A 27744-nucleotide genomic window follows, 5' to 3' on the forward strand; every position below is an offset into this window, starting at 1 on the left:
GGGCACTGCACAAGTATTCCATGGCACTGAAGAGGATTACTTATTGTGCGGATGAGCATATTGGGTTAAAGCAGAATGTAGCAACTCCATCAGGTAAGCAAATGGCTGAAGTGAGCTGATCTTGTGTCGCATGGATGTAGGCAATGGTAGGCGGAACAAATAATTTGAAAGAAAGTATAGCAGACCTATGTATGAAGACAGCCAACTGAAACCCCTTTATGTATAGTATATACAGCGTCACTGGGATTGTGGAGCCACTGAGGTTTTCAGCATAATTGCAGATGTGCCGCATAAACCATCACCTGCTGCATAATCTGCAAATGTACCCCAAACAAGGTGTCTAGCCCAAATGATTAGAAAGTTACTAAAAACGCAGCAACGTGTTGCTGCACAGTGGACAGATGTTTACAAAGGTTGACTGGTTACCTTGCTGTTGGTTATTGCTTTATTTGGATGTTAAACTGGTGCTAATGAGGTGAAACCTGTGCCCAGACATTGTTAAAATGTGTAACAAATGGAAAAATAATGAAGTAATACCACTACAAAATGTTTTGCATTACGCTGCATAATTTGTCTTTCTCGCTGCATAATTCAAACCTGCTGGATAATTTGGGCCTCCCCTGCGGCATTACTTCGGTGGCTCGGGTATAAATATTTTTTTATTAAAAGAAAATGATTTTGGCCAATGCCAGGCCGAGAAACACAGGTTGCAGTTTCCTGACTGAATCCTTAAATTTTTATTTTTTTTAATGTTATATTCCCCATAGGAGTAAAACTGCAGTGAGAGTTACAACAAGCTTTCAGTCCCTTCCCTCACCCAATAAGCATCGGATCTTGCACCCTGATCAACGTAAGATCCTAAGGGAAGAATTGAGTCCACATCAACTACTTATTACTTGATACCAGCATGGACCTACTCTTCGAAGAAACTTGGATAAAAGTGCCTCAAGCAACGCCTTATTTAGGCTCTGTACACCACTTGACTGTCCCTGCATTCTTTTTTTTTTTTTTTTTTTAGGTAAAAAGGAAGAATACAGAAAAGCACAAAGCAGTTTTCAATAATCAACTTTCTGGACTGGATATGAAATAGCACAATTGGCCACCAAACCCTATGAATCCCAGTTCATTTGCATCTTAGTTCGTTTGAAAAACCTGATCTTCACCAGCCTCCTTACAACCTTTTAAGCCATAAATTACCATCAACTTGTCACTGTAGAGAAATGATGCAAGCCATATACCCCTGATGCAACCTTCGCCCCAATAATATCTTTTCTCCGTTAAAGAAACTAACTCAATCGCCTGGAGTGATCACCACATCATCATCAACCTGAACCTCCTAACTGCGACACAATCACCAGAAGCACCAAACTCATTAACATTTAACCTGAAAAGGCCTGGACCTTGCCTCCTTCCAGTCAGAACTTCTGGCAACATAGCCACTGAACCCATTCACGCCAGTTGCCTACCTTGTTGCTCAACAAAGCGGCTCCACAAGAGTCTTGCAACACCGGATGCCATGTCAGAAGACTGGTTCACTCAACTCGGGCAAACTATAGAACAGGAAAACCAGTAAACTCATTTTCGAGGCATAAAAAAGCATTACCAGAAAAAGAATAGATATGGTGACAATATCGAACCAACAAATAAAAGCACATGACATTTCTGATGCTTCATGTCAAGGCAAAGAAATCCAAAAACAGGACCGAATACAAAACTGCACAACCCATAAATAAGATATTTTAGCAAAACATCGAACTAAAAAGCCAATGATCTTGAAACCCACCTTCTTCTTAACAAAGGCACTTTCACAAACGTATCACACAGCCAATACGGCACTAATTCTGTCGATGTTCCTCAACAACCAAATTTTTGCTCCATCAAATGGTTTCAGTGAAAAACAAAAAAAAACAAAAAAACAATCAAATCAAAACTGTTAGCATTGCTTGGTTATCTGCCGACACATAACAACCAAATATAGTCAAGTCACAGATATCATTAATGAATCCTTGTAAACCATATAATTTAGGCATGGGTGAAATTTTAAATTATGTTGCATAATGCTTAGAATTTAGAGTTTCGTTTGAAATACTAAATTCAGAAATGTTTGCAATTACACCACTTTGCATAATTATGCACAACATTTCTTTAAAAGAGGACTGCCAACATACAGGGTCATCAGAACACATACAGCTGTTAGCAGCGGTGTCTTCCGTGACTCCTGGTCACTCCTGAGCGTCATAGACTCTGTCCCCTCTGCTTGCAGGTACCTCTCATCTGGAATGTACCTTTGGGTTCCACCGGACACTTTCACCTTCTTTGCCAGCGGCATCTTCCTGAAGTTTCCACATTGTGTTTGACGCGGTTTCCGACGCCACTTCGCATCCAGCTTCCCTTGTGTAGGTATCCTGGTTCCTAGGGTATCCACTGGTGGGGTGGCTCCCCAACCTTCTGTCTTCTACTGAGTTTCTTCAGGCTCCACTGGGAAGGGTCCTCCTCCTTTAAAATTTCAACCGCGACTTACCCATTGACTTGAAATGAGCACACAGTCGTGTTCCTACTCTGCACACGGCCTCCGTGGGGTTCCTGGTTACTTACCTCAGAAAGTTCCTTGGGTCCCCAGCACTTCTACGTCTTCTGGGTACAGTCGTAACTTGAGTTGTGGTCAGCATCCCTTTATTTCAGTATATTGTTTGGTCTGCCCCCTCCCCCGGGAACCACTAAGAATTTGTGCAACTTACCTGTTTATTTGCAAAGTATTGTGTGAATTGTGTATATATCCGGGATGGGGATATTTGGATGTGTTAGTGTCTTATAAGAAATACAATTTTTTATAAATGCACCGTGTGGTTCTTTTTCTCTTAATCCATACCAATAAGATTATGTTCTGGTGAAACAAGCTGCTTTACAATCCTTCCAGACTAAGCCTGAAGGCTGCTCCCCACAGCTACCACTTAGAGAGCTTTCTAAGGTTGTCTAGGACTACTAAAATTATTGTAAGGGTTGTCTGGATTAGTGCAGGGTGCTACACTTACATAAGTGAGCACCATATACTAAGCCAGCCTACTACACGCTTGTTATACGAAATTCTGAAATATTTGCCATTACACAGCTTTGCATAATTATGCACACAATTGCATTCAGGAGTATTATAACACTGAAGCCGATCCATCGATACCGGGGTTTACCCTACAGGGTTGAGGCAGAGACATCCTAAGTGCAGTCATGCATGTTTGATTTTCTCAGACGGACTTCCAATGTAATAGTAATCTTTAGGACACCCGTTTAATATATCACATCGAACTCATCCGATACTACTAACTTATGACAATTGGAACGCCTGAATTGTCGCCTCATTGGACTATTGTTTTGCACATTTCTTTTACTTAGCGCTGTCTTTGGAACCTATCAGCACTAATTAACTGCACTTTTTCCAGTCTATGCAATTTTTTAAAATCTTTCTAATAGGATACTCTTACTTTACACTATCACTTTCTATGTCCCCCCTGGTGCTGGCTTTTTAAGAACCACAGGGCATACATTTTGATTGGGTGTACTTATTATTTTAAGTGGGTATTCTCTCAGTGCCTCTACCATTTATTATATTGGTGTCCAGGTGGGCCTGTATAATGTATATTGTGTTGCCCGACTATGATTTTTTTTTTGTTACATATGGGTGTATACATGTTGTTGTATATATTTTATCTTTGTAGACACTTCGTCTTTCTTTTGTCCTGAAGAGGCCGCAACTTTAAGGCCAAAACGCTTCCACAGTTATATTGGAGGGGTCTGCTTTAACCTAAAAGTAGATTAAGGACTTTAGGTGCACACACTTCAGAATAAAGTAGGAGAATATTTTTTCTCAGATTAGCGCCAGTTATAGACTATCTCCATTGGTGGACTATGTGGGAACTTCACAACACAGCCACCTTTGATTAATAGGAAGAATGAGAATAGTGAAACAATAATTCTGAGATATATGATTCATGTATGTTTAAAGTTTATTGTATGTATATGTAACTTTGTGTTTTTTTATGAGTAAATAAAATGTTTTATGTGTACAATCTTTGTGTTTGACACCAAGTAGTATTTATACATTATTTTAGGCGGAAGGAGTTGAATGTAACCCTGATTGTTATATTCTAAATAACTATGCTGTAATTATGTTAAAGCCCCTATGATTAATTAGGGTAATGTTTGTGGAAATGTATTTATATGAGTTTGTTCCTGCATTACTAACTTTGACTGTTTAAGCTGTATTTAGCCCAAGTGATATGGGATAAATAGGGCTTACCCCTCTACTGCGGTCGGACCACCATGGGACCGCTGGGCTCAAGGATTCCGATGGGCTGGCGGTCTTTCAATATTTCAAGGGGAGGAAAATGCTGGTGGTGCCGCAACCTGCACTGCCGAGTACATTCCAAGTTGCCTCACGGACACATTTTCCATGGCAGTGAGCCCACCATGAAAATGGTGGCGGTGAGGCAATAAAGGGGTCCAATCATGGCCCCCCCATGCACCTCTGATCTGGGGTGCACAGGCACATGTGCCCCCCCCCCCCAGTTCCTGGATGGGAAGCAGTGCAGGACAAGGTGCATTACTTCATGTGCAGGAAAATGCTGCTGCAGCTCCATGTCGGTGCCGATCTACAGCTCTCCTATGAGCCTTGGAAAGGCAGCGACATTGCACAGTCCGCCCAAGGATTTCAATCGTAATCCGTCAGACGGTGAGAGAACGACTTTGCCGGCCCTCCTGAGGAGAGCTGGCATGGTGCTCCGCAGGAGGTCCACCATAGTCATAAGTAGGCACTAAGAATAATCAGCAATCACCTTGATTTCAAAAAGGCCATAAAGACTCGTCTCCACCAAAATCTGGCACAGTTGACTCATCTAGAAGAATTTAGCTCTGAATATTATGCTTTCTAGTGGCATTGGCCCATTCCTCCGAGTGGACGACATCCCACACGTCTGCCATTGCTTAGGGTTTTGGTATAGTTCCTACAAAGTAAACTCGATATAAGGCTCCACTATTTGTTTTTATTGTGCCTTTAGTGCCTCAGGCACATGGTGAATAACAAGAGGACACCACATAATGTATGACTTTTTAGGTCTCGCTGAGCCCCAGCGCTTGCGCTGGCTCGAAGAGACATTTTGTATGTGGGATTTTCAAAGTGCTGCTGGCTGGCCTAACACTTGCGTTCACGCGATCGTGCACACGCGCAGCCGGCCGCCATCAGCACTTTGAAAACTCGTGTGCGTCATCGCGATCACTTTCGCTTTCAGAGCGATCACGATGACGCACACAACTCCCGCTTCTCACCCTCCCCCACCACATTTTGCGTCGCTGGCCGCTCACGCGCAACCAATGCTTGTTCTTTTTCTTGTCCGTATATGCCAGAGTTACTCTTTGATTTCAGCTGAAGGGATTCTCTTCTATCCTAAAGCTGCAATCATCATGGAAATTGTGTTTTTTTTACTGTACGCTACGGTATGTGTTTTTCCTCTATTTTCATAGTTGACACAGTATTAGCGCCGTAGTTTTATGTGTATTGTTTACACCTGTCATCTGCCTTGCTAAGGTTTTTTTTTTTTTTTTAATAGGTTATTTATTTTCCATGTTGCTTTTCATTAACTTCACCATTGGGAGCTAAAGGAGCTTTCAGATGAAGGTGAACGTGGTACCGATCCAAGTCAATGAGTTTTATGTTTACAATTTGTGTTTTAATGAACTTGTACTGGTTTCTTGAGGAATAAAGTACTAGGTTTAAGACAGCTTGTGAATTATTTGCTCCATCGGGCTCGTCTGGTTTAGATCCCTGACCTTGTAACGTAATGCCTTTTACCCTGATCCCAATGTTTCTGCTCTTGTCAATCTATTTCACCCTCATTTCTCTTGTACTGTTTTGTTGCTTACCTCAATTGTTTTTATTTTTAAGTTTGTTGTTCACAAAAGAACACAGTGCTACTACTTCTTTAAACTATCCTTCTGGCCTTACAGGCTCTTTTTAGTGAAACGGCTTAATGTGAAAGCTCCGCCTGTTTTCAGACTGCGGCAGTTTAATCAGAAATAAAGCTTATCAACTCTGCTGGCTACTGCAGGCAAAAAAGAGAATGTTTGCCCATTGCTGCATTTGTACTTTTTAGTTGTCCAAGGAACTGTTCCAATCGCAATGCTTTGATATTTTGGACGTTTGCGGGATTAGGCCGGTCACATACGATTTCCACTCCTATGCAAAAAGCAAACACCCTTGGTCTCCTCTTTGCACATACTGATGCTGAGATTGACTATGCGTCCCTTCCCTTGGTTTGATCGCTAAGCCTTTACCCATACAAAGGAGTTTTTCTACCACAGCTCATAAAACATACTTTCTGCTTGCAAGCATCCTTGACTTAAAGTATCCAGCAGCAATTTAATGTTATTATTTACTCCCTTCGCGCCCCACCCCCCTAACTGAGGGCACTTCCTTAGGTGACACTAACTCTAATTACAGCAAATCGAATTACAGCAATTAGTTATCATCCACATTGGATTGAATAGGCCCACTAAAACTCGTAGGAACGCTAAACTCGTGTGCAAAACAGCAAAGAGAACCTGATGTTAACACCTCCTTCCAAGACAAACTCCTTAACTATTAAAATGCTGTAGGAAATTACAACAAGCATTGGCATAGCCAATAGGTCTCGCTTTTGGGACCTTCTAAGTATTAAGTCATGCAGCACAATATCCTTGCTGCAATAACATCAACTGTTGCATGGCTAAAAACGTATAAGGTCCCAAAGGCGAGACCTATTGGCTATGCCAATGCTTGTTTCACTTCTACTAGCAGGTTATTATTCACGCCTTGTGGGTCGGACTATGAGCATCAGTTTACAAAGTATGTACCATAAAGTATGATTGCGAGCGTTCTTAAACTCTCCGCAACGCAGCATGTTAAGTTAAAGACATGTTTCAACAATCTAACCCTGTATTATGTTTTTTAACTCTCATGCGCTTCACCCAACAGTCCACACCCGCGTCAAACTACAACCAACACCTATTTCGATCACACACTCAAAGAAAACCCAGGAACCAGATTACTATCGGATCTAATCGGGGTCTTGTCCTGTCTATAAAACGTTCATTAAACGATACAAGTGAAGTAGCAACTTACATGGCAACCCAAAAAGCCAATACAACGCAATATACCCCCACTCCCAAACAGTCAGTATTATGCTCACATGTTCTGGTGTTTTAACACGTAAGATCATACAGCCTGCAGACTTATTTTGCATCCGCAACACAAACAAGGTGGTTCCATCCGAGCACACCACGTCCTTGCACGAGATGGAATTCCCTACAGCCCGACCAGAGTCAAACATCACAGCACTTCCTGCAGTCACTTATCAGGCCGGAAGGCCTTTCATGCAGCTTGCTTCCCACTTCCCCATGAAGCCATCTGTCTGTACCTCCGATGGCCGCCTCTCCCTCAACGGAAGCGTGGTGCCCATCCGGAGGAAACCCCGAATGGAGGGCCCTCGGTCCCCGCATAGGAGTAACATAAGCATCACGACCCTCTAGGTGGACCCTGAGAGCCCTGGACGCTGGCCCTGTGGGCTCACCCCGCAGTCCCTCGTTCCGTGGCTGATGCCTGCAAGCCCTACACCCTGCCTACTGTCCTCACCGCCAGATCCGATACTCACCTACTACACCCAGTCGCCCCTAGGACCCTCCGACATGGCACAACAGGAATACACTCTAGTGCCTGCGCTGCCTGGAGCGCTGCATGTAAGGAGGGCGCGGATTGGCCAACAGGAGGAGTTCACGCAACAACGAGGGACCAACCAGACACTCTCGCGCAAAACTAGTTCCGCTGCCTCCCTTCAAAGAGAAAGCAGAAACGCTGACACAAATATCCTCCACAGCGTCACCCTACTGCCCAATCAGTGGCGCTCGTGCAAAGCTCTGCTTGTCTGTATTTGATGAACCAATCAGCGCGGCGAGCCTTGCCGCTGATTGTCGGAGGCCAGTCACGTGACGCGCATGCCGGAACAACATCCTGATGCCAGCTTGTGTCTGTGCCCCCGAACTGTGCAGGGTATCTAGTCAGGCAGGCGCTTTTATCTTGAATGTCTTCGTTTGAGCGGCAGACAGTGTTTAAAAAGAATTTTGGGGCCAACTCTTCAGTCAGTGTCTCGTATCCATAAGCCCAGAACGTACCAGGGGACGGGCCTTGCCCTGCACTGCAGCCAGTAAGCATTAAACTGCTCCATCGTGAATTTATTTAGATGTTTCTATGTAGAGCGTACTTTACACAGAGATTTGAGAGCGCTTCACAACAGAGCGAATGATTTTTATTAGTGCATCAAGTACGTACCTGGAAATAGGTTCTATCCTACCTGAATGGGAGATTCCTACGTTAGAATGCATCCCCCAGCAAATTACAGATCGATGCATGATACACCTCACAGGGCAAGGGCATGATAAATCTCACTACCCCCTTTCGCTTTTTTTTGTTTAGATTTAATTTCCTGTATGGCACGAGGCTTTTCCCATTATAATGGCGAAAGTTGGAGATTTTAATGATCAACATACCATTGAATGTACGAAAAAAGCAGCCACAATCATTTCCTCTGCTCCTTACCCTAATTCTGCATACCCATTACCACTACGTTACCTGGCGCTTCTCCAGCCCTCCCTCCCAGCCACTGCTCATACACTTCTCGAAATAACATAGCGCACAAACTATGCAGACAAAGGAGGCCAAACGTGCATAGTTGACAACTTTATTTTAATCAAATTTCGCTTGCATTACATTTCCAACATTTATAAACTCTTTTCGTGTTTCTGTCCACACGTTAGATGGCAAAACAGCAAGTGCATTATATTCTCTGTGCAAATAGAACATACCAAATCATACCGACCACGTGAATCGCGCCCGCCATTCAATGCCCATATGTTGAAATTGCAGCTCCTAGATTGTAACCAACCCTAGCCGGAGAGGAAGGAGAGATGGTGGGTAACAGTAGCCAAGCTAACTGGGCCCACTACTTGAGATAGTTGGCTAGCATCCACTAGATCGCTACTAGATATGACCCAAATGTGGACAGAGACCTTCTGCCATCAATGTGGTCCATGATCTGGGTGTTATCACTGTAAGTGCCGTAGTCAAGTCCAAATTTCATGGTCTAAGTAGAAGCCCTTATGTACCACAAAAAGAGAAGCATAGGGCCCACAGAATCAGCTCTAGCATATGAGGAAATGTCAATTGCTATTCTGAAGTAACCTAGCTTTCCTTTAGTGTTTCATATGTAACTGGCATGCCAAACTAACATATTTTCTTAATCTCTTTAAGAACTGGATAGTCAGACTCTTACTAAAATTAAACATGAACAAAAATGAATTCTTCTTCCATTACACAGAGAATGTTCCTCGCTGCGCAATCCTGGCTGATATAATCTACACATTTTCTTATTTCCCTCAAGTCAGTCGATTTAGCCATGCCCTTTGGCTGCACCTTAGACTTGCACCTCACCCTCTAATCCCACCCTGCCAGCCTAGCAAGAGAAGACCACAACCAACTCAATCTTCCTCGAAAAAAATAATACTAATCCATCGGAATGACTTAAAGACAATGTTCTATTGACAGTGTGATCATCCTCAAAGTGATAGTGCTAACATTTATACCAGACTTACTACTAGCTATCCTGCAGTCACGACAAGATTTGTCCTCACAGCTACGATTTTCAGCACACCATGCCTCATCCCTGTTCATTCACTCCCATTGGAAGGAAGATCATTTTATAAATCGCAGGAATAAACTTACAAGGTCCTCCTCACTTTGCCTCAACCTAGGTTCCCCAACCAATTCCATAAGAATCTAGCAGAATGAAAAATTGTCTAGCAAGCGTGACAAAGAATTTTCAATTCTATTAAGGACACGGAGGCGAGGATTATGCTTCTCTAACTTTACTGACATACACAGCAGCCAATAAAACAACTTTAAACTGGCATGATCCGGAAGGACAACCCCTTCCTGTGTGTGCACCAATCGTAACACAGTCCATAACAATAGGAGTGTCCGACAAAGCCATAACTTCCTCTTTCTTTGCCATAGACTCCAACAGTCCAACCCAACTGGTAAACTTCACGTGATGTAGATCCTGGTCCGCAGCGACCTCATCCGTCACGTCACCGAACTGTACCTTGCAGATGCCGAAATCCCAGAAGCTCAAGTCTGCTTGGTCTGGTCACCTGGAATGGACACTGACATCGTAACTTCCATTCAGACAATGACGTTGAAGCCAATGTATAGAAGTACAGGGTGGGTACAACATTATAACAGTTACACAATATTGTTATCAATATTTAAGCTTGGGTGGGATAATCCTCGCCTCCGTGTCCTTAATAGAATTGAAAATTCTTTGTCGCGCTTGCTAGACAATTTTTCATTCTATGTCAGTCCACGGAGGCTCCGATTATGCTAGTTTAAAGTTGATCCACCACCACCGAAGCCACATCCACAATAGGTTTGTGATAAAACGTTTTAAATGTGGAATCAGCTGACCAGTCCGCCACAGTCATGATATCCTGCAACCGGGAGCCCGCCCCCAAAGACTTGGAAGCCATAGCTCCTCTAACAGAATGAGCTCCAAATATGGAAACATCTACCCCCGCAAGACCCAGTAACCAAGTAACCCACCTGGCCAGGGTTGCAGAAGTGACCGGGCGAAAAGGTCTCTGAAGTGCAATTAGTAACTGTCCTGACACATCAGTTCTAAATTCCCTAGTACAATCTTCATAAACCTTCAAACATTTGACAACACACAATTTTCTGTGATGAGGAAAGGCAGGGTACGAGATACACTGTGAATGCGTTTTGGTACGTCTTGAAATCGTAAAAGAAACTCCAGAGGGAGTAAATACTCTACCTGCCAAATCCAAGGCCCGTACATCCGACACTCGCCTACAAGAGATTAGACACAGCAAGACTGTCAATTTTGCCGATAATTGCTTCCTAGACAAGGCTTCATTATTTGGCCAGTTCATCAAAAAACGCAGTACCACCGAAATGTCCCAAAGTACGGTGTACTTAGGCTGAGGAGGATTCACCAAACGAATACCTCGCACTACCTTGCAAACCAAAGGGTGTTCACCTACCGGTCTGCCTTCCACATGCGGGTGTCCCGCTGAAATTGCAGATCTAAAGTTATTCACCGTCCGGTATGCCAAGCCGGATTTGGCTAGTTCTGACAAGAAATTGACAATCAGATGAATATCGGATCCCACGGGATCACTCTGTCGTGCACCACACCAACTAACCCATCGCTTCCAAGCGGATTCGTATCGTTTATGTGTGCAGGGTGCCTAAGCCTGTGATAAGAAAAAGAGAGTGTCTTGCGAAACTCCCGGCACTTGCCAGCGACGCCTGAAAGTCTCCAGGCCATGAGAACCAACTGGTCCTGCACCACTAACGGATGCCGAAGGCCCTGCGGATCCGTGAGAATATCCGGGAATGGTCGAAGACGCACCGGAGGCGCACAATCCAACACTAAGGCGGTCGGAAACCATGCTTGAGCTTTCCAACATGGAGAAACTAGAACAAGCTCAGCCTTCTGTCTGCGAACCTGTGCCAACACCCTCGGGATCATGGCAAATGGTGGAAAGGCATATAGAATGCCCGTCGTCCATGAGTGAATAAAGGCGTCCGAGCCGACCGCTAGAGGGTCTGGCCGCCAGCTGTAGAACCGAGGAAGTTGTCTGTTGAGCCTGGACGCAAACAGGTCCAATACACCAGGTCCCCATTTGTGGTTCAACGCCTTGAAACTGTTGGGATGCAGCCTCCAGTCGCTGCTGTCCCGTAAATGTCGTGAGTTCCAATCCGCAATCACGTTGGATGACCCGGGAATGTACTCCGCCGTCACCGCAATACGATGGTCCAGGCAATAATGCCAGAAATCCTTGGCTATTTCCGCCAGGAGACGAGATCTGGTCCCTCCGAGCCGATTTATGTATCGCACCGCGGACACATTGTCCATGCGGAGGAGAATGCAACAAGAGACCTTCTGAGGGGCCAGAGTACGAATCGCAAATGCTCCCGCAAGAAGTTCTAAGCAATTTAGGTGCATTTTCAGTTCCTCCTGGGACCACCGACCCCCTGTTTCTAGAGTCCCACAACGTGCTGCCCAGTCCCAACGACTGGCATCCGACTCTATCACTATGTCCGGGCTGGTGGAGAAAATGGCCCTGCCGTTCCAGGCATCCATATGTTCTAACCACCAATTCATCTCCGTACGAGCCTCTGCAGAAAGGACTATCTGTTGCGCATCAGAGAGACCCTTGCGCAAATGCAAGATTTTCAATCTCTGGAGTGCCCTGTAATGTAAGGGCCCCGGAAAGATTGCCTGAATGGACGCTGCCAAAAGACCTACCAGGCGAGCCAACGTCCACAATGATATTGTCGGAGAGGCAAGCGCTCTCCTCAACTCCTTCCTGATTGCCAGTCTCTTCTTCAGTGGAAGAAGTAATTGACTTGTGAGTGAATTGATTTGAAATCCCAAGAAATCCATTGTTTGTGATGGGATCAACACCGATTTCTCTAGATTCAGCAGAAACCGTAAGTCCTGCAAAAGTTGAATCGTCCATGAAAGATGTATGCCCAGGAGCTCTCTCGACTGTGCCATAATCAAAATATCGTCCAGATAAATTATCAGACGCACTCCCCTTTCTCTCAACCATTGTACTACCGGTCTCATGAGTTTGGTGAAACACCAAGGGGCGGATGAAAGACCAAAGGGCATCGCGGAAAACTCGAACCACTGGTCGTGCCAGCAAAACTGGAGAAATCGTCTGTGTGGCAGAAAAATGGGAACCGCCAGATAGGCGTCCTTCAGGTCCAATCGAACCAGCCAATCGCGTTCTAGAAGGATGTCCCGTAATAAATGAATGCCCTCCATTTTGAAGTGGCGATACACCACCCATGCGTTGAACTCTCTTGAGATTCAACACCAAGCGGAACCCTTTGTCCTTCTTTGGAACCAAGAAAATAGTGCTTACAAAACCACGCGCGTGGGGGGCAGACCTCACAATTGCGCCTTTTTGGAGCAACGCCTCCACCTCCTGGTCTATGAAACTCTGCTCGAGTATGGAAAAATGTAGGGATCCGAGCACCTGACTGTCTCGGAGAGGCATAGAACTCTATTTGAAAACCCTGCACTGTTTGTAGAACCCAAGGGTCGGACGTGAGCTCTTGCCACCTGTGAAGAAATAATGCAATACGACCTCCCACCATGCATTCTGTGGCACTTACAATCTTTACCTGAATAGGAGCCATCTCTGGCTGAATTTTGCTGCCCTCTGTAGACTCCTCTGTGGCCTCTACCTCGTCCTCCCCGATTGCGGGAGGGGTAAAACTGAGGCTTCTGGCCACCTCTGCCCCGCTGCTCTGCTCCTCGGGAGGTCTGATTATAACCTCGGCCGAACCCTCGACCTCGTGAGCGGCCGGCCCTATCAAAACACCAGTGTGGAAAACCTTTTTGATGTTTGCCTGAGCCTTATCTAGAGCAGAAAACGTTGCCACGTATTTCCCCATTTCTTTTACGAATTTTTCACCGAACAACATGCCGTTGGCAAGGGAACCTGGTTCGGTTGTAGCCATCTCCGCCAACTGGGAGTCAATCCGCATTAAGAATGAACGTCTCCTCTCCATAGAAAGAGCCACATTGGCATTGCCCAAAAAGCACAAGGCTCGCTGAGCCCACTCCATGACATCCGATGTGTCCAACGGAGTATTTTGGTTCTTGGCGTTGACCGCTGCATCCAGAATTATTGTAAGGGGACCAGAAACATCTAGCAGTTTGTCCTGACACCCCCGCCAGGCTCTATCCAAACCCTTTTTAGGGTCCTTCGCGGACTTTCGCATGAAAGTGGCCATGTTCGGGTCTAACTCTGGCGTATCTGCCACCTTGCCCGTCAACGAGGGTCTCGGGCATTCCGACCGTAAGGTGGCTCGCACCTCTTTCTCAAAACCCTGCCGCAGATTGTTAGCCACATAGTGCGCCACCTCTGGGCAAGGCACCCACTCCGTGGACCTAGGGTGTATCAAGCTCTGGGGGTCAAATAAAAGGTTCTTGGGCGCCTGGCTGTCATCTGGCTTATAGGCCGTATGTTTGGACTTTTTCGCCTTCTTTTTTGGCATCACCGACTCCACCTCCGAGTCAGAGGTAGCTGATGTGGACGGTAAAGTCTCGTCGGAAGTATATGAAGCCATGGAGCCATGATCCTTCGTGACATTTCGTGCCATGCGCGCCAAAACCTGGGCTGAAGACTGCGAGCTCCCTGCGCCAGAATGACGAGATTTCATCTTCCTCTTACCATAATTATGAAGAGGTTTAGTAAATGGCTTCAGTGCCTTAATTAAAGCTTTATTAACAGAACCCTGGACGTGGGTATCCAGGGCTTCCACCAGGTCCTCCTCCAATTGATCCTGTTCAGGCTCCTGATACTCTTCATATTGCTCACACTCTACCCACTGATTATCCTCTTCGGCGTAGTACGCCATTGCTGTTAAACAGAGAGGTCTGGAGGAGATTCTCAAGGGGGGGGAGCAGCCCAGGGGTCTCTCAGAACTTATGACAACTATTGCACAGAGATAGAAATTACTCTAAAAGTCCTGAAAAAACTGTTCTCAAGGTGGAAGGAGCAACCCCCTATTAACTCCCCTAGAGACTAGCTCTAATCCGGAAACACGCTCCGGTCAGCGTTAAATTTTGAGGCCAGAGATTGATGCAGTCTGTCTGAGCGTTGTGCGCGAAGGGCCGTTCACTCGTAACATGAGAAAAACGGCTCCACACGCACAGTGTCCGGGGCAACGACGCGACCGCTCTCTGTGCACGAGAGACTCGCGTCTGCCTCCTCCTGCTCCACCACCCCCTAGCGACCCACGCTTACTGTAAAGAACACCCGAGCACGCGTCGCCACTACACGCATTCCCCTGAGGGACCGGGGCATAAAAAAAACCCCGGAAATCCTTACAACACTGTAAGCACAATGAACCATCAGCAAAACACTCGTTAATACCATCGCTAATCCAAATATAACCTCCCCACAATCGTTACCAATTATGATAAGAAAATAAGGGAAAGGCAGTTATCTGCTGCTGCTGCAGCAGCAAAGAAAGAGGAAGTTATGGCTTTGTCAGACACTCTTATTGTTAAGGACTGTGTTACGATTGGTGCACACACAGGAAGGGGTTGTCCTTCCGGGTCATGCCAATTTAAAGTTGTTTTATTGGCTGCTGTGTATGTCAGTAAAGTTAGAGAAGCATAATCGCAGCCTCCGTGGACTGACATAGAATTCTGAAATCCAGATTGCAAATGCAGAAACACCACGATCACAAGACTTCACTGACAAAATCTGCATGGATCTCAAAAATTGCAAAGATCGAAAATTTACTTAAAGAGAACAAAACCAACTCTCTACTCAGCCACTACAAAGAGGGACAACATCAAAACGTCATCACTTGATACTTTCAATACCCTCTCAGAAAAAAAATGCCATTAGATTATCATTGCAAGCAGATCATCAGGGTGCTCTTCAGACTAGGCCTGGGTAAAGTTACATTTTTCTGGCTTGTTATTCATATTTTCTAAAATTGTTTTGCATCACATAATTACATGCTATTCACAGTACACATTTACAGCAATCACAACACTTACAGTATAACGAAAGCAGCTGTTGTTCGTGGTGCTTTTTTTTGCATTGTTTTTGGCATCCGATGTATCCTTGTATCAAAACATGATACGAGGGTGCATTTTGCACAAAAATATAGCCCTGAATGACAAATTTGCATTCCACATAATTATGCATGATATATATAAAAGCAAATTATGTGAATTTCGCACACCCCTACTTCATACCCAGCACCTCCAGAATTCTTCAACTATATAATTTGCACAGTGACAGTAGCTAGAAGCTTACCTAATAAGTACCTAGAATCAGGTTCTTTCCCACCTGAATAGACAATTCCTAAGTTAGAATGCTCAAGAAGAACTTACTACACGGATCTAACCCAGCAAATTACAGACCAATATCGAGTGGCATATTCCTAGGTAAACTATTTGAAGGAGCAGTTTTTACTCAGCTTTCCAAGTTTACTGAGGAAAATCACTTGATTTCAGGCCAACATTCTGCCACTCGATTCCATACCGGATGACCCAAACTCATAGTGGGCAAGGACGCAGTGGCAGCTCCATTGCTTTTTGACCTGTCGGTGAAATCTGACACTGTCTACCACCACATTCCACTACACAGACTATCATATTGTAATATATGAAAATACTATGGAATTAATTACCTCTTATCTCAAAGACAAAGTTTGGTATACCTGCCTTATTTCATATCAGCCCCACACACACACAAACTGTGGTATCCCCCCTCTTAGTCTACATCTGCCCAACCCCTTTACCAGACTTGATTAGATAGTTCAACCTCACCTGTTACAACTAAGCAGGTGATACATTATTCTAAACATGTAAAGCCTCGAAGTACTATACAAGTCTAGACTTGGCACCTGCCTCCAGGCCTTAAATGCAAACTCAATACCCCAAAGGCTGAGATCACAACCTGTGAACAATGGGTCAAACTCCTGCCATAAGCCACAAGGCCCTACCAACTACATCCAGAGGTAAGAAACATAGATTCAGATCTATACTTTATACCACAAGTCAACAGGGTCACAAAGAGCACTGAGAGAGGGTCTATTTTTGTATCATAACGTGCCCCAGACCCGTTCTGTCCACACCTGAGGTATTAACCACTACGTAGGCCCTGCCAGCCTGATCTGTAGGCCTTTTGTTAAGTTGACCAGAGTTCTGCACCCATTTTTACTGAACAGCAGGCCCTAGGCTTGTCTGACCAAAATCCCTGCCAGCCTCTCTCAGCGAGGCCTCCTGCTCCAAACTAAAGAGCCCCCATCCTACTCCTGTGCGAAGTTTACTATCTCAAAGTTCAACATCCCCCTGTTCTTTTGACATACAGCAGACTGCATCCTGGGCTAGTACATACTTTAGGGAAGTTGCCACCGCAGATGTGTCAAGCCAAGGAACACAGGACGTGAAGATTTATATATGTGTATACAGAATCCCTTTACAATACACATTTTTCTGCTTGCCCGTCCAATTTACGGCAAGCGCCTTGCCTGAGATATGAACTTTCACCCAGCTCACATACCACAGTTACTGGAAAGGGCGTCACAATGTATGGTAAAATATTAGAACCATACAGTAAGTCACGAGGTAGACGTGGCATGAGATGACGATACCGTAGGCACTTCTGACCGCCTTAAAGAGTATAAGGAGGGAGAACACAGAGACATCTTTGGACTACCCCACCCGTCTGTTAGTAGATGGCAGGCGGGTGTGGGTGGTTCCCACAAGCTTTTGTTTTTAAGATACAATTTAACTTGCCAATATATTTGCTGTATATGCTATGTATGCTATTTTGCTATGCTATTTTGTCCCTAAATTGGTGTTTTCTTATTGAGCATTCCATACTTATATTACATTTGCAAAGTTGCTTTCTTTTAGGTTTTAGGTAGTTACGGGAGTATTCTCAGTATTTTAGATCAAGTGTGTTTTACATTCTGAGAAAATTTTCCTTGATGTAACTTATGTTTCTCATAATGCATTTATAAATGTGTCGTTGAGGTTTTTCTGAAGTGTCTCTCTCCAAACGAGTTCAATGTCTCCCGATTCATGCGAGGTCACTATATTTGTATTTTTATGCCTTTGTCTTGCAGTTTTTATGAAGTTGCACCTTCTCAATAAACTGCCAATATTCTTTGCTTTAAATTCCATGGCTCACATGTCTGATTCCTTCATTTTTAGAGCGAGCGTTCCCAGACACCCTGGCGCTCAAATTAAGGTGCCCCTTTTGTCCCTAGCTCACTCCCTCGCTCACCCCGTGAAGGCTCCAAGAGCTCTGTGCTCAGCCCCCTGCCCTCTTGACCCTTAAATAAAGCTCCCTCCAACAGCACCTTCAACACAATGAAAACATCACAAAGCATCTTTGCATACGCCAGAAACCAACAGATGTTACAATCCAACCTCGCACTCATCTTCTCTTACCTTGACTATGCCAATAGTCTATACCTCAGTGGTCCCAGTTACCTCATATGCTGTTTTAATTTATGTCAGTGGCCGCTCTGAGTCACCACTTTAGCTACAAGTTTTGGCTTGATATTTTTTTCTAATGGCGACTTTTTGCATGTTCTACACTTACACGATAATGTACTGAGAAGTGATTATACATGCTGTTCATTGACTAGTATTATTATCATGTTGTTCCTACACTATGTCCAAGGCTAGGCACGTAGAACGCAGTGCCCTTGCATTTGGTTGTCTGGTTGGAGAGAACTCTAAGGATCTAGACAAACCATCGCATCAGCTCTGTACCTTTGACACAGTGTGATTGGAACAGTGCTTTTATTATATAAACAGCTTCTGCGCTCCATTCGGAAGAGAAGCATTTCTACTGGGATTATCCTGGAACACGGTGCACTGTGACTGAGATGCAGCTTGAATAGCCAGATTTGCATCTTTCTTGTGTTTGAAAGGACATGCAAAAGTAGCAACGAAAGGGTAGATCTGTTTTCACTATTTCATTGGCGAATTAGAGTGGTCATGTTCAAGGTTGCAGATTCCATCTGGTACACTGGTTACGGTTAGGGGTTCAGATGTGGCACTGTAAACTAGCTATGAATTGGGCCAAAATTTTCTGATGATGCGTGAAGTGAGTCCCCATATTCTGAAGTTTATGTTGTCCAGATTCTCAGTCCTATTTAATTAGTAGGAACCGTATAACAATACCACATACAACAAATCGAAAAACCTCCAACAAAAACTCTGCCTTTACCTCAGAGAACGTTTGACACCAGTCCTGCAACCATAACCACTAACTGCAGCTAGATCAACAATGTTTAAGCAACTTTGCATCATACAAAGTGCCTCTCCAGGAAAAGCATCACTTTGTCTCCAAATTAAATACAAGCAAAATAGGACACAGCACTACAAGCCCGCTCCTCGGATCATCATACCACCTTAATATAAGAAATCAATAGTAACCACTTTGTCAGTATAATCCACCAAGCTCTAGAACTACTAGCCAAGATTGAAGCATCCAGGAGTGTTGGAATAGGCCATTTCTGCAGGGTCATCAGCAAATGTTTTGCCTTTCCCTCCTGAACCTATTTTGGTTGGCTTTGAGCACTCTGCGTACTTTACCATTCGTAACCAGTGCTAAAATGCTTGTGCTCTCTCCCTTAAACATGGTATAATTTGCTTCCACCCGATTGGCACATTTAATTTACTAGTAAGTCCCCAGTAAAGTGGTACTACATGTACCCGGGGCCTGTAAATCAAATGCTACTAGTGGGCCTGCAGCACTGATTGTGCCACCCATTGTAGTATTCCTTTAAAACATATCTCAGGTCTGCTATTGCACCCAGTGTGTACAGTTTTAAACTGCTAATTCAATCTGGCAAAATAAACCTTCCTTTTGAATACATATGTCACCCCTATGGTAGACCCTAAACAGCCATAGGGCAGGGTGCAGTGTATTTAAAAAGTTGGACATGTACGTTTAAGTTTTACTTTTCTTGGTAATGAAAAACTCTTAAATTAGTTTTTTACTACTACAAGGCCTATATCTCCTATTGGATAACATTGGGTTACCTTATTAGGGAAGAGGTGTGGCGCAGCGGCCAGGGCGACTGATGCTGGACGCTGGGGATCACGGTTCAATACCCGGCACCGGGGTCAGGTCAGCCCAGCACCATGTGACTCTGGACAATAGCTCGCTTAATCTTTCTGACGGCCCCAAGCGCCGGGATGCCTATGGGTAGCTGTGCGCTTTACAAATACTCGATTTACATTTATTAAATTTAATAAGTGATAACTTTAAATAGGGAGCAGGGAAGGATTGGTATCTAAAGAACTGTAATTTAAAATCCTCTTTAATAGTAAAGTTGAATTTTAAGTCACAATTCTGAAAATGCCACTTTTAGAAAGTGCTATGCAAACAAATAATGGACCAGGGAGGACCTGGCCTGGCAGTTCGGGCTGGACTGTTCCCATTGGGTACAGGGTCAAGACTAATTTGCATATGGCTGGGTTCAAACTGGAATGGCATGGTGAGCAAAAAAATACATTGGTCTTTAACTTCAGCTGTCAGGATTGTGTGGAATAAAATTGTGCAATTCTAACTCTATATAGTTTTTTCGGGCTCCTATTTTTCTGACCCATTTATGTTTTCTTTTCTATTCCTCGTCTTGCCAAATGGCGCGCTATTGGTGGGTTAAGGGTTAATTGATTGTTTGGAAGGTAAGAAGTGACCAGAATTAAATTCCTTGTGGCTAAATAGTGAAAACATTAGAAATCACTTTGAGTTTGTGGGTGTTTCTTCCATATTGAGTGTGTGACGAATAAGGGAAAAGACACAATTTTTACTCCCAGACAGTGAGACAAAGAGGGAATATGTGTTGGCAGGATCAGCCATCTCTGACCTGATCAGTGGTGGAGCGGTCACCTACCACACTTACACATAAATATTAGACCCTTAGACCCAACTCTTCAGTACACCTCTGAATCTATGGATGATACAGAAGGACTGCTGTGATGCCATGCTACCAGAAAGTCTGCTGCCCTGCTACTTTGCTTTGCCTCCAAGTCCAGCTGCCTGCTGGCTGAGAAGGAAAACTGAACCTGTACCATTAATCCCAGGCTGAAGTGACTACAACGGTCAGCTGACTGACATCCTGTTCGGTGCTACAGGGACATAACAAGCTCCAGAGTCCTCCCTGCATCTGCCCAGCTGTACTGCTGCCTGTACTTGGAACTAGACCTGAGAACCCCTGATGGCTTCTGCTGGAGTGAGTTACTGATCCCGATTAGGTGCCCCTCAGGTCCTGAACTCATGGTGTGACATCATTTGAGTTTCCTCTCCCAGAAAGGAGAAATCCTGAGGTTCTGGGCTTTTTATGAACAAGCCTGTTCCCACCAAGAGCTTGCCGCCTGGCAACGCGAAGCTCCGGTGAGCCAGAGTCTTTGCACCACAGCGACGTCCAGCAACGCGAGATCTGCACTTAGTGCAACAGCATCGACAGCCTGCAGTGAATGCCAATGCGAACCTCCAGCAAAGACCATCTGTGACACCTGACAAGATCTTTGTGCTACAGTGCTGATCGGCCTGCTCTTCGTGCTAAAGTAATGACTCTCAATGCCGCTCTCTCACTGCGACCTCCTCCACCGCGAGCCAAACTCTTCGCATTGGACTTTTGAAGTTAACTCTTTCAACAGGACTAACCTGGTACCTATATCTAGCCCATGCTCCATCGTGGTCAGCCTGAACACCCAATCTCGCGTGATAGAGATAACCAGGACTGGCGCTTTGTGCTTTTAGGTGCTATAATTGCATGCCTTCTGGATGTTTATCGTTTTGGTCTCAAATTATTACATTTTACTCTATTTTTACACAGAATTTTAACAGTATCTTTGTATCCATCATGACGACTTCCCCTCCACCCTTCAACCTCCCAGCTCCCCCTTTCTTTAAAGAACACTACATCGTTATACAGTAAGTCTGGTTTGGTCTTAAAACCAGCTACTCTTTACTGTGTCTGTGTCTCAGACCCTGCGCAGCCCTCCATGGCCTTTCGGCTGGGTTTGTACTTTATAGATACCCCATACATGCACTTAACTACAAGACACACACAATGCAAAGGTGCAAACACGAGAAATAGCCCTCTTAACGTTCAGATACTTTTCTTACTCCTTATTCTATTTTTAAAACGAGCCTGAACAGCAGATAGTCATTAGGTCTAGCTAGTAAGGACACTCCACGCCCTTTACTACTACTGCTAGATACCTATAAATACAAATAGCACGTGACAGGGCAGAATGACTAACACGTCTGCATGATTCATGAGGCAATTTAACATGACAGGAGGAGGGCGAGGTCGGGGCTGAAATAATGCCAATATTTATTAGTGACCGGTTGCAGCAAACCACATTACTTTCAGTAATGGGGTATATTATTACCCAGTTCAGTGGCATCAGCAGAGGGAGGGGTATATAACGTGATGCCTGCACCATGTACACAGGAGGGGTGTAATTTGCGCCAGGCGCTAAATAATAGATGCTATGCTGCTGGCCTTCCCTGCAATGCTGCCCCCCCCCCCCCTCCCCGCACCCCTCGGGAGCAGTGAGACAGGAAGTGCCCAGAGACAGCGCACACCAGCGGTAATGGCCGATTGCCTCATCTGGGGCGGGGGGAGGGCTGAGATCTGTAACCTGGGATGACACGTTGGTGGTTACTGCACCCCCACCCACCCCAGGAAACTCGCGCGCGCCCTGAATAATTGATGAAAACGGCCCATCCTGAGCCATCTGAACCTTCAGAGACGATCGATACGGATGCCGGGACCGAAGCAGCAAAAATACAATACGACCCCCCCCCACACCCGTCCAACTGGTAAAGTCATCACAATTAGGCAGAAGGCTCCATATTCAGCCACAGGAAGCATGCAGCTGATGGGAAGTGTCCCCCATCTTGACTTCACAGGCATGTTTGTTCATTAATGTCCTTATTTACTGACAATGTGCAATATTTGTATCGCCCCAGAATGCAGTGCAGTGGTTTCAAAATCTTATTTCAGATGCTAGCGTCATACTCACAAACCACAGAAAGGATCCAGGCCCATGAATGGTGCATTTCACCCATAGATGAACCAGTTTCCTTCTCAACAAGTTCGAATCATCGTAACCACGACAGCATATCTATATAATAAAAGCATCGAAACAAAAGGTTCAGCCCACCACTGCCCTTTGTTCAATTAGCTTTTCCCATTTAAGGATAAACAAAACCTGTATATTCTAATTACTACGGAGACCCAGTGTCAGGCGAGCGAAACCGCGAGCAGTTTTAACCCCTTCCGGGTCTTCAAAAGATGTATTTGTTAATTCTGCAAAAACATAAACTCTTAAGATGAACACGCGTTCTAGTCTTTTTTCCTACAGACTCTCAAACAGTATATCTCTGCTACCTTTTTGCTTGGGTTAAGCTATAAAAACCTCATATACATACACACATAGTTACAATTCTGTGTATGGAACAAAAAGTTAATACTAATGGCACACAGTTAAATAAATATGAGATGTAAACAATGTGTTCATGAGCTACATGAGGATTGTGGTCCCACAACAAAAACATCAAGGTTCTCGTACGTTTATAAACGTCTCGGCCTTCGGACCTGGCGGTTACTTAGCCAGAAACCTCATTAGCATTATTGGACCAGAACACGCAATTTACCCATTATGTATGCTCTATTTACTCATGTGGCACTGGAAGTGAACTGCGTGTGCTGAAGTCAGGTCACTAGATAGATGCGATTATGTGTTTCTGGCTTTTTCCGCATAATTGTGAATTGGCTGCCTCTTGCTATGTAAGCCACCTGCTGCATAATTTGTTGATTTGAACAAAATTCTTTGTAGCGCATACTGCTCTAAATACTAAAAACGCTTCCTCACATGTTGCCACGTAACAACGTGGCCCTTTGCAAATCTTAACTGCTCAATTGGTCACTATTTTTCAGTAGCTGACTGCTGTATTTAGGTGTTAAACTTCTACTAACATACATAAAAATGGAAGATAATAAAGTAATGCTGCCACAAAATGTGCACCACTACACCGTACAATTTGCATCCTCTTGTCACATAATTTAGTCAATGATGCTAGCTAGTCCTAGTTACAGTTCATGATTGGTTAAATTCCCTAACCTTCGCTAACCTGCACTGCCTGGAGTTGTTCTATGGGCCACGACAGTGGTCTCGTTTGCACGCTGCTGATGCTTGTTAGTTCGGACGGATACCTTGCAGAAGTTGGTGAGGTCTCTCTTGCTGGTGGAACGGATATGTGGGTAGAAGTAGTACCTTGATCTATTGTATTTCTTTGTGCAAGGCGTCTCTTCTGAAGGTTATTGGTCAGAGATGACCTTGGCCATGGCTTAGTGTTTCCATTAGGATCCCAAGGTTATCCGTGCTCCAGGATCTAGAGTGTCGCTGCTTGAAAGTTAATCTTGGTGCAGTGCTTGGAGCGGTGACATCCCAGGGTGCTGGGGCGGCTCCATCATCTTTGTGGCACAATAAACTTTAGAAGCATCCAACTCGGCACCTCCTGCTGTATTGCAACAGTAGAATGATAGGATAGAGTCACAACCCACCCCCAGGTTAAGCACCTATGTTGTTGGGCTAATGTACTGAACAAGGGAGCGTGGACATATAAAGCAGGTCGATCTAGTTTGGTGTGCTCTTCCCACATAGGATAATGTCCATCTTTATCTTTGCCCGTCCGGTGCAGCAGATAAGATACAGCCGAGATGTGAGTTTGCTTTAGGCAGGAATCTTGGGTTTTCCCTACTGAAGAGCCGAAATACAATCTGAGATGTTTGTTTAGTTGACGCAAGCCTACAGGCTCCTCCCAACCATGTACGTTGACTCAAGTGTTGTCTTTGTACATTGAGAGAAGGTAGTGGTTTCAGACGGGAATGTATAAGCGATGGTCCTGAACTTGCAGGACCGCACCAGTGATTTGCACGTTCTCTGGTCCATGTTTTACAAATTGGATTTATTTGGTTCTATTGGCAACTCTTTTACCAGAACTAATGCTTTAGTAATTCAGGAAAAGGCAGCATCCTTAAAGTACCACCATTAGCTGGCACCAAATTCCATGGCACAAAACCTGTCTTTTTTTTTGGCTGGTGGTGAGCCCAACAGGACCAAAACGCGCAATTGTCTGGGCCGTTGAATATTCTTGTACTATTCCTGACTTGACCCGTGTTAATGCAGTTCCTAAAATTGCCAGGAGTGTTTCTGTGTAGCAAACTGGTGTGGCCTAGTATACCGTCTGCTATCCACAGGGCCAGAAAAATCTTCCTCGTCTTTTTCTTAAGCGGAATGAGGTTTCCCCTACTGCCCATCAAGGTGGTGTTGGTTTCCTCAATGATCTGACACTCTACTGTGAGGCCTCAATATGATGTTGACTTAGAGGTAGTGTTGAAAATATTCAGTGACCTCTGACAGTATTTTGATTACGGTGAATGTTCATATTGATCTATGGTTGACAAGGACCTTTGGGTTACTGTATTTTTTAAGTGAAGACTGTGCATTTTGTGGCCTCAGCTGAGACCTTTTCCCATCATTTGGGAGGTATTTATAACTGGTTTGACATTTTTTTTATTACAAACTGAAGGCTTCCCCTTAAAGGAGCTAAAGAGAGGTTCTGCAGCGCCAAACAGTTTTGATCAACTCCTTCACAGCCATCAGGGAATTATGCTAAATTGGGGAGTGGAAAGTAGTTTGGGGTTTAGGGAAAAATGAGAGTGGAGAACTGCACAGTCCATTGACTGTTGTTGTTCGCCAGCTTAGGCTCACCAGTGCTGCTAAGCATTAGACTGACCTTGGTATTTGAGATTTTAGAGCTATTTCATGTGAAATCAGATGATTTTGCTTTTTGGCTACAGATATTCTGGTTCTCTAATGCCGTGTAGTATATTATGTCCTTCGTACTGCCTTCGTAAGGATTTGTGAGTGCTAGCTTGTGGTAGGAGTTTCCAAAATGCTTGCATAAGTGCTTTGTGAGAGTGGCTGCACTAATCAGGATTTAAGGTTTTATTTACTCAGTACTGTTCATTATAAAATATTTATTGTAAAGAACATAATTTGCTTCATGTACTTACAAATGTATAGCCGTACATCATTTAGTAGAATATTTACACACATATCGGTACGCACTAATTTATTATGATAATTTGTATTCCAAAATGGATCTCAGTCAGTTTTTGCACTTCTAACCATAGCTCATCACAAGGTTTATGACCGAAAAAGCTAGAATCACAATTCTTTCCGTTCCTTTATTTAAAAAGTTGGATTCTGGAATATCCCCAAATTGATAATTTGCTTGCTGCATGTGCCTTTAGAAAGCGGTCCAGGGAAAATGCGGGATAAATATCTTAAATCTTTCCAGGCTCCGTCAAACCAACGATGCATTCGCATTACTGTTATTCTTTGCGGATCATGAGTTAGAATCCTGACCCTAAATAATGACGGCAGTTAACTTGTCGCAATTTCTACTCTTTATTAAAAAAAACACAATGGTGAACCTTTAGACCTACATGTGTAGGCCATTTGACATAAGCAATCATACAAGTGTACATACAGTACCGTAACACCAGACAGGTTGTAGAGGTACTCTAAGCAAATAACAGAGGACACACTCAGACTCATGTTGATTTTGCCAGCTACTGTCCATGAACACAAGTTAGCTTACAGTGAGACTTGGTGGACACAGAGAAAGATCAAACAGGACCACCCATGAAACCTTAGAAAAAGGGTGCAAGAAATGTGCATAAAACCAGCAGTGACCAAAGCTCTCAGACCAAGACAACACAACCTAATTAGGAACATGAACTCACAGACATGGGTTGAAGGTAGAGGCCAAATTACCTAAACCATCATGGGAGCACCATCCTTTTAGGCCAACCCATCAGTAAGCCGGGTAAAACCGTGGGAGTTCCGCTATATACAATTCTGTAACATAACCGAACATCACAGGGACTGTGTTGGATGGTACAGCACACACTGACAGTTACATCTTTAAATCAGCAGAAACCGTCACATAAAGTTGGGAAAGGGACGCAGGAGGGGGGAGCACCATGTGTTTAATATTAATACACAATTTTAAATACTGAAACTTATCTGCTGCCGGCCGCCTTCATGTTGGTTCTTCCTTTTCCCAGCAGACACTGGGGACTACGTCACAGACTCCCTGTCCAATCTCCGGGCTGCTCGAGAGCAGCGCAGGGATTTGGCCTGAGCGGGCTTAAAAGACACTCCGCTCAGGGAGTCTGTGGGTTTCTCCAGCCCGGCTATTCAATACAGCCGGGTTAAAGAAGCCTAAGTGTGCATGTGTGTTTGGCTGGCCTGAGACAGCCGGCCAAACAGACATGGGCACTTACAGAGTGCACATAGCACTCCTCCTCCCCTCCTCCCATGCCCTGGCCCCAGCCCGAGCCCTCCCTGCACACGCTGGCTGAGCCAGCTGCTAAAAAATAAAACAATAATGACATTTTGTTTTATTTTTTTAGCTGCTGGCTATGAGCTAGTGGGACGGCGCTCCTCCGCCATTGTGGAGGGCACGCTCCTGTTTAAATCCTTTTTTGAAAATATAGTTTCCATTTCCCAGCACTCAAGCAATGGTTAGACAGGGCATAAAAAGGATAAAAAGGCCACACTTGTACTTTTCTGATTTTTAGAATATGAAAACAATAATTAACTTAACTTTGTTGTGTATTGTAACCAATGGTCCTAATGTATTACTGAAAAGAGGACTGGTTCACCTTCCATACCTCTCCACACTCTAGTCCAGTGCCCCGGGACAGTGAATCGCCACAAGTACTGTACCAACTAGACGATCAATCAATAGTACTACTGGTTTTTAGTCTTAATTAAAACAAATGTGCTTAAGATTTTTGATATACTCAGTAACCCACTGCAATCATTTTGTTCTTTTTCCACATAAAATCGTCCTCAAGGCGGTTACAATATGGAAGTAAGAGGTTGGTTTGATTGGGGTGTCACCAAGGCTATTTCCAATGCTACTTCATGGTAACGTAGAAATCGTACCTTAGCAGAAGCAGTGTGTGGGCAGCCACACACAATG

General features: G+C 44.4%; 1 protein-coding gene across 2 annotated transcripts in view; it reads right to left on the bottom strand.

The window, feature by feature from the left end:
* LDLRAD3 (low density lipoprotein receptor class A domain containing 3) overlaps positions 1–27744 on the bottom strand; it is a 475190-nt gene that overhangs the window by 438109 nt on the left and 9337 nt on the right. Inside the window, exon 1 of one of the 2 annotated variants that reach the window (XM_085643486.1) lies at positions 7677–7798. The exons of the other annotated variant lie outside the window; for it this stretch is intronic. The gene's annotated coding sequence lies outside the window, so the exon portion shown is untranslated. Of the gene's footprint in view, positions 1–7676; positions 7799–27744 lie in introns of those variants that run through there. 2 annotated transcript variants of the gene reach the window in all.

The sequence above is a fragment of the Triturus cristatus genome, chromosome 3_1, assembly GCF_964204655.1.
Source record: "Triturus cristatus chromosome 3_1, aTriCri1.1, whole genome shotgun sequence".
NCBI classification, from domain to species: Eukaryota; Metazoa; Chordata; class Amphibia; order Caudata; family Salamandridae; genus Triturus; species Triturus cristatus.